Here is a 19,989-nt window from a genome sequence, read left to right as displayed (position 1 = left end):
AGGTTAATGCAGTTGTAGCATAACAACATCAGAAGGCGTGATAACTGATAAATACGCTGCAAAAGGGTGTGACCAGGAGAGAAGTGTCAGGCACGATCTTGAAGTAGGTGAGCTGAAATTTGTATTTCAAGTATATCACTCTTCTGCGTCATGCCACATGATGATGCAAACATTCTTGGGTGATTTCTTGATCTATCTATCTATCTATCTATCTATCTATCTATCTATCTATCTATCTATCTATCTATCTATCTATCCAGTTTGTTGTATCAGCTTCAAAACTGGACAATAAAACAGCAGGATGCTAATTCATTTCAACCTCTGAGCCACTATCTCCCCCTAAGTGAATCACCTGCCTGTGCTCCACCTCGAAAATGCTGGTAAACACATTTATCAAATATGTACTATGAATGTGTACTTGTAAAGTACTTTAAGTATGCTGAAGGCACTCTAACAATAAAATGAATTAATTTCTATTTAACAAATCTATTTTTATTGTTTTCTCATTTTAGCTAAAATTGCAAAGTAACATTCAAATCATATACAAGTATATTATTTAATTCAATTGGATAAAAATCTGCAGCCTCTTTTCCACATTTGGCAAACACATTCAAAGTGCAGCAAGAATTTCCATGCAGTTCTCCTGATTTGCAAGGAGTACCTAAGTCTTTAGCCTCAGTAGTTGTCTTGGCAACATCATCTGTTTATTGTGGATGCTACTGAAGCCATTAAACACCCTTCCTGAAGTGACTGCATTTACATACACTCCAGTAATATATATGAACATGATATCTGCAGCCTACAAACTAAGCTTAATCACATTGGCAATTTATTCACAAGGCATTTCATCATCTTTAACATTCTACTGTGTCTCTTCCGATTCAAAAATATTATTTGCCAGCTCATAATAATTTTATCACAAAATCAAGACTTCAAATATTTAGCCAAAATAAATGCAAAGCAGGCTTTTCCTCATCCATGTTACATACACATCTGTTCTGTTAATTTGTCTTTCTTTCTAAAGCGTCCCCCGTAAAACAACAGGAATTTGCAAATGCACATATCATGTAGTGAAAAAGATTATAAGGTGTCAGAAATAAAAGTGACACAAAAAGTTCAGTGGTTCTCAAACAAGCAGAAAAATGACAATTATTTTGAACACTATTATTATTGCTAACTTTACAGCCACAAACTATTTTTTTTTCTGCATGACCATTTTGATGTTCTCCCCCACACACTTTATTCTTTAGTACCTTACCTCAAACACAGGAGACGAGCCCTTCTCTGGCAAAGTGCAACCCAAAAGCTCTGCAAGAAACTTTGCCATATACAAAATGATGAGATATCCCCTTGTTAGACCTGCAAAAACCCAAATTGTATTCCTCTGCAAAAGGACTGACAGTCAGAGATTCCCTCTTTTTAAAGATGTGTCTTGTAGTAATCCCTTTGTCTGTTTAGCAAATCCTGTCTGCATGACTGTTTCCTGAGCATCTCTAAATGGTCAGAAAGCAAGGTGCTGCTGCTTCAGTTCCCTCCCAGTTCCTAAAACAATAATAAATGACCAGCACAATTTCTCTGCTTTGAGTATTTCCTCCAAGCCTTTCTCACTGAATGGTACTAATACTGAAGTGTACAAAAGGGACCCCTGCAAGGGGTGGCAAGACGGACAACAGCAGAGATGTGATTTTAATGCTTTCCTCAGGAATTGATGTAGTAGCCAATTAGCACTGGGCTTCAGATTAAAGAGATCCAAAAGCTTTTAAAGAGTATATTTATTGAATTGCTTTTGTGACCATTCTGTATTTTATCTTTCTTATCTGAATTAGAATTATATCTGACTAAATCATATGTCTGGCAAAATATCTGTATTTTTCATTGTGTTTCCTGTCTTATTTTTAAAAGCAGCTGTATAATATTTTTACAAAGTACTTTTTTTCCCTGGATCACGTATAATAAAAATAAAATGCATTTCAGAAAAAGGGGTTTCCTTCATCTGTATTCTTTTGACTTGCTATAGTATACACTTATTCATTATTATATTATTCGTGACAGTGTGATGATGACTTTTTAGCAAGTTTCTGGGCACCTTAGTCCAGTAAGCTTCTGAAATAGCAAATTGAAATATCATACTACATAGGAATAGGAAGAGCTTTAGCAGACTAAAAGTGACAGCAGTGACACATATCACTGGAAGGAAATTATCATGGAGGCAGTGGTACTGAATATTAAGGTAGGATATAATATTAGTTGATGCACTTGACAGACTATAATACAGCACATCCAATTTTATCACTTTAAAATTTTTTGTGAATCTTATATACAGTATATAAGCGCTGCAGTCGCTGTAGTTGGAATAATTATGTATCTATATGCGACTTATAGAGCTTCTTTATATACAACATTTTTGGTTTGTGTTATAATACATTTTTCTTTAATATTTTATGTCACTGTCCTGAACAACACTGTTAAAGTCTCCATTCACATGTGTATGCTAAGTTTGGCACACAGGGGCTCAGCATTTAGAATTGCCAACCAAGCATAGACTAGATAGCCAAAGACAACTGGAGGATTGTATAGTCAGCTTAAACACAGTACAGTATTTCTGGCCTCTGTCAGTACAAAATCTTCTTTCCTTGTTGGGAGAATGAGAACCGGCATGTAAGCATTATGATATTTCTGAAATTTGTGGAAGAGGAGTTTGGTCCCTACCTGCCCTTGTTTGGAGACCAGAGAAGACCAGCAAGTAAAGCAGACAGTATTAAAAGGCTTGGACAACAGCCAAACCCTTTGAAGCAAGTGTCGGTTCCGTCCGAAAACCCTCTCAGCGTGGAGACGAAAAATGGCAGACTGCATAGATCCAGATTCCCACCAGGATAAAAGTCTTTGTCATATGCTTCCCGTCTGTAACCGCGTCAACCGTCAGTAAATGTAAGCTAAAGTATATTTTTCTCATGTGATTCTTATACCGCCGTAATCACGATGGGAGGGATATTGCCTTTTCTGTCATATTACTATATTGTTTAGTTACTTAATGTGCCGCAATTTCAAATGAATACATTTCCGAAGAGCTAATGCCTATTAGGGAAACAGTTTGTCCTCCTGGAGCCAAAATATATACATTTTCTCTATGACTAATTCGTGAACATGCTACATCAAAAATAGAAACGGGAAAAACGGCAACACCGCCGGGAACAACAGTAAATGAGATAAAGTAAAAGTCTACCAAACACTAAATAAGGTAAAGTAAAAAAGGGCAACAGCGTCATGAACAACAATAAAAAACAACAGTAAATGAGATAAAGTAAAAGTCTACTAAATACTAAAGTACAAAAAACGAAGTAGAAAGTAACAGTAAACCGCAACACCGCCGGGCACACCGCATCTACTAAACACTAAGAAACACTAAGTAGAAACACTAAAGGAAAAAAAATACTATGCAGTAAGTACTGCGTCTAGTAAACAGTAAATCAGTAAAGGAGAGAGAACTAAACACTAAGGAAAAAGAACGGCAAGACCGCGTCATCTGCGGAGCTCAGCTAGGAGCGAAACGAAGTGAATGAAATGAGGTGAATGGGAGGGGAGATGATCACGTGGCTCCCCCATCCGCCTTAACTCTCTATCCCTCCACAAACACACAAACACAGTCTCTCGGATCCCAAATCTCCTTTATATGTATAGATACTGTATAAACTAACTTTTTAATTTCTCCCTTCAGTTTCTCTAATGTCATGCTTTTCATACCTAATCTCTGCTTTCACTTCTTTAATTTCCTCTTGCTTTGTTCTCTTCCTATACTGCATATGTAGCCCATTTTTTCCTTTTTAGTCGCACACCTTATGAAGTTTATATAGCTGAAATATTGTACCTCTAAGCTGTTTTCTGTGTATTTTTTATCATATTATAGTTACATACACAAAGAGTGATTGCTAATAAATTCGCTCCAAGCAGGTGTGCTGATTATCTGAGTCTGAATGATGTCCACTTCCTGCTGTAGAGATGTCATTTAAAGGTGGCAGAGGGCCACCCTTGGAGTAATGTGTGTAAATAGTCACACGTGTGCGTAGGGGACAGCTTTACACAGTTTTTTTGTTAAGCGGAGCAGGATGCATTTCATTGCATGTTTTCCTTTATAACTATGCATGTGACAAATAAAGAATCGTGAATCTTGAGGGCTCTGGTGATGCCAATTTCTTGTCACTCCAGGTGTTGACGCTGTGTAATTAATGCCTTTTTTCTTCTCCATCTGCAGACTGGAAGATTGATGGCTTTAATGCCACTGACATCACTTCTAGTGTCTGTCCACCTGGACCCGCCAGTTCCTCCTGGAAATGTCTAAAACCAGAAGATCCATCATCTTAAACAGTCGCAATTAGACTCCCATCTGAAAAGACGTTCTCAATGCTTGCTTTCTTTTTTTTTCTCCACTAACTATATGGGGTCTGCTTTTGGGTGCCCCAACAGATTATGCTGTTTCTGTCTTGTTTCTTACAATATTTTTATATATTATACACATAAATAATAGAACATTAGAAAATGTTTGGAGAGAACACGCCATTTAGCTCCATGCTCACCAATCCTCTGCACCTGATTTCTCCACAATAACATTAAGTTGAGTTTTGAAGGTCCCTAAAGTTCTACTATCTACCATACTACTTGGTAACTTATTCCATGTTTCTATGATTCTCTGTGTGAAGATAAAAAAAAACATATATAATGTTTGTGTGAAATGTACCCTCAACAAGTTTCTGGCTCAAGTTCTTGTTGAACACATTTTAAAGTAACAGCCTGGATCCACTGTACTTTTATAATTTTAAAAACTTCAGTCATATCACCTCTTAATCTCTGTTCGTTTAAACTTAAAAGGTTAATCTCCTTGACTTTTTTTCTCAAAACTCAAACCCTGCAGTCCTGGAATCAGCCTAGTTGCTCTCCCCTGGACTTTTTTGAAAGGTTCTATGTCTTTTTGTAACTCAGAGACCAAAACTGCCTGCAGTACTCCAGGTGAGGCCTCACTATGGCATTAAAACATCTTAACATTCTGTTAGTCTTCTGAATGGCTTCTGAACTCTGTCTGGATGTTGAAAGGGACAAGTTAATGATGACCCCTAAATCCTTTTCATAAGGAGTACTTTCATGCTTCAGACCTCTCATTGTGTATTCATATCTAACATTTCTACTTCCTACTTACATTAAATGTTATCTGCCACAAATCTGCCCAAGCCTGTATGCTGTCCATGTCCCTCTAATGATTCAGATGATTCACAGATACTGTAGATTACATGATGTCCCACCAGCCAGCTTGTTGCTTATATTCCTATCTAAAGAGTTTATTAATATTAAAAATAGCAGCATCCCAATCACTGACTTCTGACGGACACAACTTTTAATATCACTGAATTCTGATAAGGTTTCTCGTGCCATCATCCTTTGCATTCTGTGTTTTAGCCAATTTTGTACCCATCTACAAATTCTGTCCTGAACTCCCAGTTCTTTCAGTTTTATTGCTAGCTCCTCAAGATATAAAACATCTTCTCTGAGTAAAAATAAATAATATCACTTGCATGTCTCTTATTGTATGTTTTTGTTGCTTCCTCATAGAATTCTGGCATATTATAAAAACGACACCCCCCAGCCCCCTGCCACCATGTAAACACATGTGGACTGTTCAGCAAAACTCTAGTTCGCACCACATGTTGCTTGTTCTTTTCCTTAATAAATGCTTCCATTATTTTACCCATTTATGTATTAAAGATACTCAAGTACAAATGTTTTCTTACCTTATATGTTCAGGTTTTAATTGTTATATATTAGTTTTTTTACAGATAGAATTTTATTCTTGCCATGCATATCTGTGGCATTAGAACAAACATAAATGCAAAAATGTATATTTGATGTGAAGGAAAATACATTAAATTATCAATCTGAAACAGTATACATGAAATAAATAATAATTCATTGGCCATTAAAAAATATCAGTCTGGTTTTCTGTATAAAAAAGAATGTATCGAAATATAAGAATGTGGTCAATTAAACGCTAGTATTCTTGCTTCCATCCATCCAATTTTAAAATTGCTTTACTCAGTAAAGGGCCTTGATCCCAGAAGACTGAGTTCAAAAATGGGGACAAAGCATGGGTTGGACAAAATTCCACTGCAAGGAACCACAATGTGCACACACACACACACACACACACACACTCTTAGTAGACCAATTTGGACCATACAGAATGTAATACATTACAGCTGAGAGGAAAACCAATGTGGACATAGGGAGAATATGCAAAGGTCAGTCAATGGCCAGGCTGGGATTTGAAACTGGCCTCCTAGCTCCTTTATACAGCAACTGAATAATTAACTCTATTTTAAACAGTAATTCCACAATTTAATGTGGCTGTTATAGCATTTGCAACAACTTTAGCCAATACTGCTCATCTCTTCTTTCTTAATTTGCCTAACCATGAAAACTCAGAGGCACCATGCAGCCCCCTGAGATGATAGAATGAAGGTGGGTGCCCCAACTGTCGACGAAACCAACGGCATCCAATCCTATCTCATGAAGCCTGAAAACAAAGAGGAATGAATTAAGAAACTGGTATGTTAGGTAGAATGTCCAGTGGGGGCTGGAAGTTCTTTTGACATTAGAACCCCTGCAGATTTTGTTTTGTCTCTTTAGCCAATCTGGAGTTTTTTTGTTTGTTTTTTTTCTGTCCTCCGGGCCATGTGACCTTATCACCAAAATCACATACTGTATATGAGTTTAAAAAGACACTACTCCTCTACTTGATATTTATCTGTTTTCAGTTTGTTTAAATTCATTTTTTTTATATTATTACCTAAATTTATTTGTTTTTCTTTTCTTGTTACTTTCTCTTTGACATCTTGTAAAGCACTTTGAGCTACATTGTTTGTATGAAAATGTGCTATATAAATAGATGTTGTTGTTGTAAACAGTTTGGGTCACAAGGAGGGCGTACCAAAGGATGCTAACACTGGACAGAGTGCCAGTTCTTTACAGGGAGCACTCATGCATGCTGTAACCAGAAGGGGGTGCCACTGAGCCCCAAATGCTGGGCACCAACAGAACCAGCGAAGTCCCAGGGTCAAATAAAGGTTTTTTTGCTAATTAAAGACAGTGCTTTTACAAATGAAAAAGTCCCACTTCTACAGTCATATTTCCCTCCTTCCACTCTTCCAGATGAGTGTTACTTTCTGCCCCCGACTCTGAATGAACTGGAGGAGGATGGACCGCTTCCTTTTATGTTGGACTCGGGAGTAATTCTGCTATCATAGCATTGAATGGCAGAAGCACTGCAAAGTCACATTGAAGCCCCACGAAACAGTGAGTTCTTTTCTCTGCAGCACCACCTGGTGGCACCCAAGGACACTCCATACTGGGTTCATGCCAAAGGAGCACTGCTATCTATTGTACTGTGAAGGAAATTGTTCTGGATAGACAAACTCCCCCTGTCCATCCACTATGGCATCCCAGCCAGGAAAGGCACAACCAGTCAACCTGGCCAGGATGCCTTTCCAACCACCTTGGCACCTACAACACACAGACACATCCTTACTCAATCATAGATTTAAATTTCTGATTTGGGATATTGACGGGCAAGAAAAAGACTGTAGTTAAAATCATGCTGTTATGTTCTCTAAGTTGCTTGTTTTTAAAGTTAGCTAATATGCTCATTGTTTTACTTTGTTTTTAAAAGTGTATCACATGACAATATATTTCATTTAAGGCAGTATTTTTAAAAAATCAAGGGTTCAAAAATGTCAAAAACCCACCTTTCCCCAGCACTTCTTTAGCCATCCTCTTTTATGCTCCCCAGAGGCAGGATGAAGCCGTGTCTTTTAATGTTGGCCTTCAGGACCGGAAGAAAGAAGCACATTGCTAGGCTCTTTATGTCCGCTTGACAGGTCTACACTGTAAATCATACATTGATATATTATTACTTTTAACATTTCATAATGTAAAAAGCAGAAAACAGTTGTAACTGCTGAAATAACTGATGGGGTAAAAAATATTCACAGTAAAAAAGTGTGCAAGATTTGTTGAAGCTTGTTATGTTATATTGTTTTGTCCAAGCAATATATTTATAAGAGTTTGAGGTATGAGCATAAGCCCTAGCAAGTATTATCAAATGTCAGTATTAAAGTTACAGGTTTTATTTGGCTTCAAGAAGAAGAACTGTACAACTTTTTAAAACAGTAATAATTGACATTGCAGTACAACTTTTTATGCAAATGTATTCTTGAGACTATACTTTTTTATAATATATAACAGTCACATGGTAAATAGTTAAGTATTTTCTTCTTATTAACCGCTGTAATAATCATTATATTTGAATGAAAAAAACAGAGACTTTTTAAAAAAAAATTTGTTTGCATATTACACATTAACCTATTCCTGAATAAGCAAGGTTTAAATAATTGTGGAAGCACAACCATCTGTTACCTTCAAAGATGAAACCAGAATTGATTGAATCAAATGTTACAAAGCTGAGAAACTACCTGGACTTGAACAGTAAACACTGGAAGCCTTCGGGTGCCCTTACAAGTCCCATATCAATGCAGCCCATGCAATAAATAATCAGTTCATAAAAACAGAGGGATGGAAAGATGGATGGATGGATGGAAGAACAGTAATACGTCCTTTTTATATCTTAAATATTACTGCAGAGGTCAAGACACCTTCAGTATTGAAAACTGATGAATGAATGATTGAAATTACTGTGGCTACTAGAGAAGAAATAAAGTGGGACTGTGTATTTATAGAAAGGAAAAGGACTGACTGCTTTCATCTTGTAGTGTCAACTTTTCGCTACAAATCACTGTGAAGCTCTGTTTAAAAATTAGGAGTAGCCATATCACTCACATTACCTACCATACATACTGATTACATGACAGAACAGAAATTCACCAACATCAATAGATTAATAATGTAACAAAGGCAGTGTCTTAAATGATTTATGTACCAAACCCCCTTCTTTAAAGTCATAATTTCTTGAATCCTGTATTGTGAACAGGTAGAAGCATGGAGAAAGAAAAAAAAATTGGTGTGTGAAATGTGTTATTATTCTTCACTTCATATATATCAATGCATCCATTATCCAACCCGCTATATCTTCATTACAGGGTCACGGGGGTCTGCTGGAGCCAATCCCACCCAACACAGGGCGCAAGACAGGAAACAAACCCCAGGCAGGGCACCAGCCCATCGCAGGGCACACGCACACAGACACACCCACACACCAAGCACACACTAGGGACAATTTAAAATCGCCAATGCACCTAACCAGCATGTGTTTGGACTGTGAGAGGAAACTGGAGTACCCAGAGGAAACCCACGCAGACACAGGGAGAACATGCAAACTCCAAGCAGGGAGGACCCGGGAAGCAAACCCAGGTCTCCTAACTGCGAGACAGCAGCAATACCCACTGCACCACCGTCCCACCCATATATATATATATCGGTTTACGACCAAAAAGTTCGCTAAATGTTTGCATCTGTTCACGACCACACACTCGGTATACGAACAAACCAGTTTTCCTTTCGGTTTGTGCGTGCCAATGATTTCCGCACATGTTCAGTCTCTCCCTCTGCATTCCCTGTGCAGCGAGCGAGAGAGAGAGAGAGAGACACACACACACACACACACACACACACACACGAGAGAGAGACACACATAGACATGCACATGTGAGCGAGCGAGCGACAGAGAGACACACACACACACGCACGTGTGAACAAGATTGAGAGAAAGACACACATACACGCGTGCGAGTGAGCAATAGAGAGAGACGGCTGGACGCATAAGGCCGAGAAGGCAGTTAAAGAATGCACCAAGCTTGTTTTTAAAGAGACAGATTCGAGCATTGTTTTAACCTCGTTGTATTTAATGAAGACTTTTTTCCATTGAATTTTTACCTCCACTTCACTTTTGTTTACAGCGATCGGTTCATAGCGTGCATTGTTGCAATGTTACTTTTCTTGGTGGTTTATTAAATTACGGATTTTTCAAATGTTCATTTTTCGCTATAGCACAAACTCTTGCAGTGTTATTTTTCTCTGTTGTTCAAGGTTTTCTCAGTGTTATTCAATGTTTATACATTTAGTTTACTATTACGCTGTGCATTCTATGGTATAATTAATTATATTTGTGCTTAAAAATCTTTAAAAAAATATATTTACTTACAGTTCGTATGGTCTGGAATGGATTAATTGTATTTACATTCAATCCTATGGGGGAAATTACTTCGGTTCACGACCAAATCGGTTTATGACTAGAGTTTTGGAATGTATTATGGTCGTGAACCAAGGTTCCACTGTATATATTGTGGACTATGGCCGGCAGTTTATCCTGGCCAAGACCCCCAAGCCGCCAGATGGAGCCCTCCCTGCAATGTGGAGATGCACCGAATTCCAGCAGGGCATCATGGACTTTGGAGTTTTAATACACAGCCCTGCTGGATAACATCGGGGCCGTCAGGGGACGCTGCGGGAAGGCACAGAGACTTTTATTTCCCATACCGCCTGGAAGTACATCCTGGTCACATGGTTGGAAGAAATAAAGTGCTTCCGGGCTGATGAAGAAAAGGAGTTTTCATCTGACCCGGAAGTGCTGGATAGTCACATGGACTGAGGGGTCAGAAGCACTTCCAGGTCAAGGACTATTTAAAGGGCTGTGGGAAATCCCACGGTTGAGCTGAGCTGGGTGGAAACATGGTAACGCGTCTGGGAGTGGAAGATTGGTTTATTTTGTATTATTGAGAATTGTATGAGGATTGTGGAGAAGAGGGTGCTTTGTACACTGTTATTAATAAAAAAGTCAACTTGTTGGACTTTTACCTGGTGTCTGAAATATTGTCTGAGGGTTCAAGAGGACGATAGCCCCCTCTATTTGTCACAATATATATATATTGTCACAAAGATGAGACATACTCAGATGAAGGTTTGGGGCAGCCACCCGTATATTTTGGTATCCTAGCTGCAAAAGTCGTTATCTCTTACAAAAACAGCACTAATGTGAATACCACTGAGTCCAAAACAAGACTAAGGGAAAAGGGAAAAGGGGCAGGCTTTTACAGGGGAAAACAGGAAGTGAGGTCATAAGAATCGGGCACGTGGTCTTCAATCATTGGATCACTGGATCACACCCGGATGTGACATCAGAGGGGCCGGAGCTGGCAAGGTCTGCTTCCATTGGCTCGGTCCCAGAAGTGACGTCAAGAGAGCCAGGTGGAATCTCCCGGGAATGGTCTACAGGCAAGAGAGAAAAAGAGTCAGTGCACTCTGCCACATCCCGGCATGCCTCTGAACTGCCTTCACTCAAGCCCTTTAGTTGCCTCCCATACGCACGTGTGTGACTATATATATATATATATATATATATATATATATATATATATATATATATATATATATATATATATATATATATATATATATATAGTGGTACCTTGAGATACGAGTGTCCCAACATACAAGTTTTTTGAGATACGAGCCGTCACTAGGTTGATTTTTTTTACCTTGAAATTCAAGATACAAACCAGCTTCGGTGACGCCACAGCCAGTTAGCGTTGATTTACAAGTCTTGCGCATTCAGTTCACATGTTTACTTCGCCGGAGAAGCATTTCTGTCGTGTTGAGTTTTCATTTTGTGGGTTTTTTTTTTGGTACAGTTATTTAGCTATTTTTTTTTTTCGTATAACCATGAGTCCTAAGTAGGTGAGTGTAAAGAACAGTGGTGAGAAAAGGGAAAAGGTGATATCCATGGAATTAAAGCGTGAGATAATAGACAAACATGAGCAAGGCGTAAGAGTAATAGACTTGGCAACGCAGTATGATCGCACTACTTCTACGATATGTACTATTCTGAAGCAGAAGGACACGATAAAGGCTATAACTCCAGCTAACGGAGTTAAAATTATTTCAAAGCTACACTACTCTGTCCACAAAAAGATGGAGAACCTGCTGTTTTTGTGGTTGACAGAAAAGCAGCTCGCAGGAGACACTGTGACGGAGACTATCATTTGTGAGAAGGCACAAGCCATTTACGCAGATTTGCTGCAGCAGGCCCCAGGTACTAAACACATGCTATGATGCTGCTTTGAGGTTACGGAGAGCACAAACCTCACTCTTCGTGAGTTCCGGAATGACCACTACAACACTGTCATATACCTCAAAATTATTGATATGACCTGGCAGGGTGTTACAAAAAGGACCTTGACCTCTGCGTAGAAAAAGCTGTGGCCTGTGGCTGTGGCTGTGGCTGAAAGGGACTTTAAAGGATTTAGACCTGAACAGGAAGTGCTGGAGGAGATTGTGTCCCTCGGAAAGTCCATGAGCTTGGAGGAGGATGAGAGAGACATCAAAGAGCTTGTTGCCGCACATTCCAAGGAACTGACAACGGAGGAGTTGACAGAACTACAGATGCAGCAACATATGGAGGTTCTGCAGGAGACCAGTATCGCAGAGGAGCCAGAGGTGGAGGAGGTTATCTCTTCAAGTGAGATAAAGGAAGTGTTGGCAATGTGGGAAAAAGTTTCAGACTTTATTGAAAAGAAACACCCTGAAAAAGTTGCAACTGGTCGTGCAGCGGCGCTATTTAATGACGCTTGCCTAACTCATTTCAGAAACATTCTAAAGGGGAGGAAGAAACAAATCTCCTTAGACAGGTTTCAATTGAAACGCTTGCGAATGAAAGTGACAAAAGTGTGGCAAAAAAGAAAAAAGTGAAGAAGAAAATTAAGGTAAGCAATAGTGAATTTAAAAACAAAATTAATACACTACGCTAATTGGCTCTGCCAACATCTGTTTATTTCTTTAGATTCTCTTTTATGTATTAGGTTTTATTTTGTTTGTATACAATATTTGTTCATTATACAGTGAATACATTTTTCTTATGTTGAAAACATTTAACAAAAAATTGGGGTGGGTTTTTGGGGGCTGACACAAATTAATCTCATTTCAATTAATTTCATTGGGGAAAACTAATTTGAGATACGAGCATTTTAACTTACGAGCTCGGTCACGGAATTAATTAAACTCGTATCTCAAGGTATATATATATATACACACACACTAGCTATTCCCTGTGGCTCTGTCCGCGTAGTAGTGAAACAGGACAGTGAGGAGGGCCCTGCCTGGCTCCCCACTCCTGACGTCAAACTTCCCCCTTTCCCTAACCCCACAGCCTCTGTCTCAAATTAGCGTGAATATATCGCTCCTGCAAGCGAACTATGATTCTTAGTGTGATGAAATCGCAAAATCAATATTCAAGCAAATTATAGAAAAAAACCTGATCTAAATTCATTAAGCAGTTCTCTCATTCACTAGCTAAGCAGAGGTAATGTATGCCCCGAGGCTGGTGCGTGAGTGAGAAGGGCCCCGCTTTGGTCCAGTGCATGTCTCTCGGATTTGCACAAATAAGAGAAGTCGCAAATTATAGAAAAAAACCCAAACTAAATTCGTTAAGTAGTTCTCTTATGAAAAGCTGATGGACATACAGACATTGGATTTTATATATATAGATATAGAGAGAGATATACACACACACACAATTGAGAATATATTCCTCAGTTCACTTTTGAAAGATTAAACATACTGTTTATTATTATTGTTGAGTTTTAAATATACAACATTGACTTTTATATCCATAAATTTAGAAACCAACAAAATGTGGCTGCAGCTGAGTTTTTGCTTTTGTACTGTGCTTTTAAGCAATTCATTTGAAAATTGAAATTCTGTTAGGCCCAAACAATTTTATTCAAAGTCTGAAATGAGCAGAGCAAAGAGTTTCACTTCAGTTTGTGTTGCTGCTCTCTCTAAGCTTCAGGAATCAGCCTGGCACAGAGTTTGCACTCCTTCTGTATGCCCCTGAGTGTTTTATGTAGAGATCTCTAGTCTCCTCTATAATCTGGTGGCGTGGTAGCTCTGGGGCTAGGGATCTGCACCAGCAATCAGAAGGTTACTGGTTTGAATCTCATAAATGCCAGAAGTGACTCTGTTTACAGTAATTGATGAGTCAGTTTGGTTGCTTTCCATGCATTTCCCTGTAAAGCAGGGTTCCAGGCCATCACATTTATTTGATTGTTTCATACAAGACAGGAGTATACAGGTTCAGTTTGTCTCACAGAGGTGTTTATTTTGGAATCCCCAATCCCTCCAAAACTCTCCATCTGACTCCAAACACAATAACGGCAAACAAACACACACTGTCATGAAATGTACATATTGAAAACATAACATTGATGGCAACCGAAGTATACTCATTTTAAGACACACACTGTAAGGGCAAGTGGGATAAAATATGACTGGCAACAGGATATCTTCTGTAAAAAAATATTATGTTCAATTTACTCAATATAGTGGTACCACGAAAAGTATCATACAATATGGAACACAATGGCCTTAGCAAAGAAATTATGGACACCAATAAAGATAAAACAGCCATAACTTTAAAGCATATAATAATAATAGAAGATAGAACAAACATATTTAAAGTAGACAGTGTATGTCAAGGAATATTGCAGCATTTTATAAGGGAAATCATAATGCCTTTTATTTTAGTTTTAGTTACTTTATCAGCAACAGCAATCTTTCTGTTATCTTTTTTTGGTTTCATCCATCCATCCATTATCCAACCCGCTACATCCTAACTACAAGGTCACGGGGGTCTTTTTTTTAAATAATCCATTTGGCTACAACAAACCACATTCTGTGGCCTACAAATTAGGACTATTTGTCTCCTATTATTTATGTCTATCTATATATATATAAAAATATGTATGTATACAATACAATGTATGTATGTATGTATGTATGTACTGTATGTACTGTATGTTCCAGCATCACTTCCGAACAGCTGGAGCGATTTTCATGAAACTTGGTACACATGTTTCTCATTGGTCAATTAAAAATACTGTAGGGTGAAATCAGCCGTAACCCACCCCCTTCTGGATAGGGTGGGGGTGATCTTACGTTCTTGTATGCATATTATCATCCAGTTGACACTCGGAACGACCACCAGAGGGCGAACTGGAGGTGACTGCCAGCATTCTGTATGTTTGAGCGCCACCGCGCCCCTGTTCCTTTTCAAATTAAATTGAGTTGACCAGTTCAGGGCGTCGACTGGATAATAACATTCATACAAGACCGCAAGACAAGCACATCAGTGAGTCTTCATTGTTTGTTAATTTATTTTTATTTTTAAAGTTGTGGTTTTTTTTCATCATATTTTTCTCAAACAATAAACAAAAAAGAGCACTTTATTTTCCTCCTGGGCAATGCTGGGTATTTCAGCTAGTATTCATTAAAGATTAGCCATACAACCGTGCTGGTCATTAGAATATTTTTGAAATAATTAATGGAATAAATTCTGAAATGTTTTTTGTGGCCAGGAAAGATTACTGGTTATGCATGGCTCAGGTATGCGTGTGTCCTTTTAAATAGTTTAGGTGTACATGTAAAATATTCTGAAATGTCAGATCAATGCCATATTTAGTAAAAACAAATCCTTTTTGTAAAAAGTTTATAACTGCCTTTCTTTATGATATATAACAGTTCAAATAGCTTGAGGAATCGTCATCATGAAGAGAATGCAGATAGAAATTAATCTCATTTTGTCTAATGAAGGAAGTAGAAAGCCTGACATATTGAGATACTCTCTCATTACATTTTTATTAAAACAGGCAACAATTTGGAATGTGATCAGCAGGAATGGTGAGGAGACATCATTGCTCAAGAACAGCAAAATGGTAGACTGTAGGAAATGTGAGACTGAGAGACACAAATTTTGTTTCTGCTGTGCAGTTTTATCAATGAATGGAAGTTTAACGTAAAATAAAAAAAAATCAGTGTGGAATTGTGCATGAGGGACAAAGAATACTTTATATTACAAATATTTCTGGATGTTACCTGACTGATAGGATTTTTATTGTGTGCTTTGAAACAAACACTTCAGTATAATGAATGTTTAATTTTAGGAGTGCCACTGAACCATTTACATTCACCATTCTAAAATCTGTCAATCAAGCAATGCATCTTTAATTAATAAGCAGCCTTTCATCCTGAATTTTATGACAAAATAATGATAACCATTATGGCTAAAATAAATCAAAACAAGGCATAAGATAATGCAGCTTACAAAATTATAAGCTAATGTCACTAGCGTCTGAAGTGGATTTACATAAGTGCTGGTACTGTCTGTTTAAGCAATTGAAGGGCTAGTGGATTGACGCGCTGGGGGGTTTCCCTTTGGTGTTTCAAGTACCACGATATAATAACACTCTGTCAAAGATTGGGGGTTAAACCTGAAAACACGTCGGCATGGACCAAGCACTGCCAGTACGTAAGTGTTAAAAACGGAGAGCTGCGGGTACTTTGAACCCTGAGGATCACACATGCAGGCCTAGGGAGCGTCTCATGGGTGTGTCTGAAAATAGGGGGAAGGTTTGGGGTGTGACACCATCACTGACACTATTTCTGTCTCATGTATTGCTTTAATTCTTATTTCTTTTGCAAAACTCATTTTATTATTATTATGAGGTGAGTAGGTCTATTCAAAATTCTGTAATTGTTATTAAATAATATATTAAGACTGGCTTTAACTCATGTAAGTTTGATGTATTGATTTTAGAACATGTTTCCTATGTTTACCTTTTCATTCAAACTACTGGTGTCTCCCAGGTTCTTTAATGGCATTTGCTGGTTCTTTACTTTGTTGTGTGGTCCCTCATAACACCTTTACTTGACAAATAACCATTTAATTCTGGGAAGGGTTCTTTACCCATTAAGTTAGTTCTTTGTGCTTTGAAAAACTTCCTAATATGTGGAAATAAACAAAAAAAATGAAATCTTTTGTGGAGCCAACCCGGACACAGACAGGCGGACATGTTGTTTATCAAACCACCACACGTTTATTTACAACTATTTACAATGATTTGGTCACTCAGACCCAGTTCAATAAAGTGCACAAACCCCAACACACAGTCCTGGCCACAAATGCCTTCTTCTCAGGCCACCTCCACACCTCTTCTGCCTCGTCCTGCTTCCACCCGACTCCAGCCTTGAATGAAGGGAGATGGCCCCTTTTATATGCTCCCGGATGAGCTCCAGGTGGTTCCTGACACTCCCCCGTTGGCCACGCCCCAGCGTGGCGGAAGTGTCGGCTGTTCTCCCGGCAGCTCTCCGAGCGCCCTTTTAATTCTTCCCCCCAGCACTTCCTGATGTGGCAGAATTGCTGAGGTAACAGGTCCCCAAGGCATTGGGGTGCCTCCTGGCGGCAACCACGGGCCCTTACAGGGTAGGGCTTCCATGCCCTCAACCCGTGGCCCCCAAAGCAACCAGGAAGGCGGCCCCCACGTGATCCAGGGTGGGCGCAGACCCACATCCGGTCCCTCACGGCGTCCCGGCCGGGTCGTTGCCCCTGGCATCCCTGACACTTTATTGTATGGTTGGCTACCTAGAAAGACATGAACAGATTAAGAAAACCTGAACTTAGCCTGTGTTATTATATGCAGCAAAAGTCCTTTGAAAATCCTGACCCATTGGAATTTCATAAATCTGTTACAGATCTAAATAAATGGTTCTTTCAAGAATCTTCATGCAGATGGGTCTTTTAGGAACCAAAAATGGTTCCCCTATAGCTTCGCTCTAAAGAACCACTGTGGCAGCTTTATCTTTAAGAATGATACAGCCATTGCTTGATGAAGCACCATCCCATTATGTAAAGAGGTCTCTGCATATTAAGTTGGTTTTTCATGCTTTGCAAAACTTCCTAATATACAAAATTTTAAAAGTAAAAGTGCCAAAGTGTTTCTTCTTGATAAGAAAATCAATTTTGGGCCCAAAAAGACCCAACCACATGAAGTTTCCAGATGAAACTTTTAGTTATTTAGATCTATAACAGACTCCATATAGTAAATAACCACAAATAGATTTGTGAAATACCAATGGGTGTTGATTTAAAAGGACTCCTCATACATTAACACAGGCTTAGCCCGGGTTCTCTTAATCTGATAATGTCCTGCAGCTGTGCAGCCTACCATACTTTAAAGATTTCGGGTTTTTTGTAAATATCAGCAAGGTTTTCACAGTACAAAGATCCACCCTTATATGCAAAGAACCCATCCCAGAATGAAATGGCGCTTTGTCAAGTGAAGGTTCTACAAGGAACCACACAACAAAGTAAAGAACAATAAAATGCCTTTAAAGAAATATTATTTTTAAGAGTGTATGCTAGGAGACACAAGTTGTTTCAATGAAAAGGGAAACATCTTGAAATTAAATAATAACAATTACAGAATTTTAAACAGACCTCAACCATGCAATGGCTCTATGAGGAACTGCACAACCCAGAAAAGAACCACATAGTTGTTTCCTTTGGAGGCATTAGCTCTCCGGAAATAAATGTGTTCTTTTGAAATTGCGGCATATTAAGTAACTAAACAATATACTGATATGACAGAAAAGGCGATATCCCTCCCATAATGATTACGGCGGTATAAGAATCACATGAGAAAAATATACTTTAGCTTACATTTACTGACGGTTTACGCAGTTACAAATGGGAAGCTGATGACAGACTTATCAAGGTGGGAGTCTTGATCTACGTAGGCAGCCATTTTTCGTTACCACGCTGAGAGGATTTTTGGACGGAGGTCCGAACAGCTTCAAAGGGTTTGGCTGTTGTCCAAGCCTTTTATACTGTCTGCTTCACGTGCTGGTCTTCTCTGGTCTCCATACAAGGACAGTAAAGACGTAACCTCACCTCCAACAAGAATAGTACAATGCTCACACTGCAGTTCTCATTCTCCCAACAAGGAAAGAAGATTTTGTGCTGACAGAAGACAGAAATATACTATTCAGTGTTTAGGCTGACTATACAATCCTCCAGTTGTCTTTGGCTATCTAATCCAATGCTTGGTTGGCAATTCGAAATGCTGAGGCCCTGTGTACCATACTTGGTCTGCCTGTATCAATAAATACATACCAGTGTGCATAGAGACCGTGACATTAAACTTAATCTTATAACAATAGTGCCATTAAAGAACCAGTGTCTTTAAAAGTGTACAGAAAAATAAACCAAATTCTTTAATGTATGGTAGACGTTGCCTATGTTACTGGACGTATGCATTAGGAGTCCATTAAAGTTCATGATTTACTGGTATTTCACAAAACTGTTATCGTCTAGTCATGATTATTCACTGTATTCACAAACCCCACTACTGACACTGTGTGAGCCTGAGCAAGTCACTTCATCTGCCTGTGCTCCAACTGGAAAACCAAAAAGTGAAGTAACCAATTGTATCATAAATGTTGTAAGTTGCCTTAGATAAAGGAGTCAGAGGCGCCTAATAAGTACATGTAATGTATGCGGCCAGTTACAGATCTAAATAAATAAAGAGTTCTTTCTAATCCTTCGCGTGGATTGGTCTTTTGGGAACCAAAAGTGATTTCCCTATAGCATCCCTCTGGCAGATTTATTTTTAAGAGTGTACAGCCCCTACTCCTGTACATAACGAAAAAGATATGATTACTGCTTATATACAGTAGATGATAACTTGGATATCAGGATTATGCCCAGTGACTTCACATCTTGACAGAGAAAGATGAAAATCTCAATAATAAATTACTTAGGCCGCACAGCTTGCAAAATACTTTCTTTCAGTATCTTGGGCACTTGAAATTTTTGACAAAATGTTGAATCTGACTGTGTGCTTAGGCAATTAGAAGCTGCAGCTCTTATTTAGCAAACTGATAGAATATAGAAATGATTTTGCCTCGGCATTTAGAAGAAAAGTCTATGTGTCTGTTAAAAAAAATCAAAGTTGTGTCATTAAATATATTAAAAAAACCTTAACCTCATTACTATATCAAAATAAAATGTGCCTGCAAAATCACTGGTGTTTGAGTAGTGATACTAAGCAAAATTGTTAAAGATTCAAAAATTAATTTCTAGCAATAAACAAAGCTATCCTGTTT

The 19,989-nt window shown here is 38.5% G+C and overlaps 1 long non-coding RNA gene across 1 annotated transcript in view; it reads right to left on the bottom strand.

Moving 5' to 3' along the window:
- Positions 1-1,592, bottom strand: part of LOC120532131 — a 184,571-nt gene extending 182,979 nt beyond the window's left edge. Inside the window, exon 1 of the long non-coding RNA XR_005634212.1 lies at positions 1,259-1,592. This is a non-coding gene — a long non-coding RNA (uncharacterized LOC120532131). The remainder of the gene's footprint in view (positions 1-1,258) is intronic.
- Positions 1,593-19,989: the final 18,397 nt, after the last annotated feature.

The sequence above is a fragment of the Polypterus senegalus genome, chromosome 7 (assembly GCF_016835505.1).
Source record: "Polypterus senegalus isolate Bchr_013 chromosome 7, ASM1683550v1, whole genome shotgun sequence".
Lineage (NCBI taxonomy): Eukaryota > Metazoa > Chordata > Cladistia > Polypteriformes > Polypteridae > Polypterus > Polypterus senegalus.
Note: the sequence above shows the minus strand (reverse complement) of the source record. Positions and strands in the feature narration are given on the sequence as shown.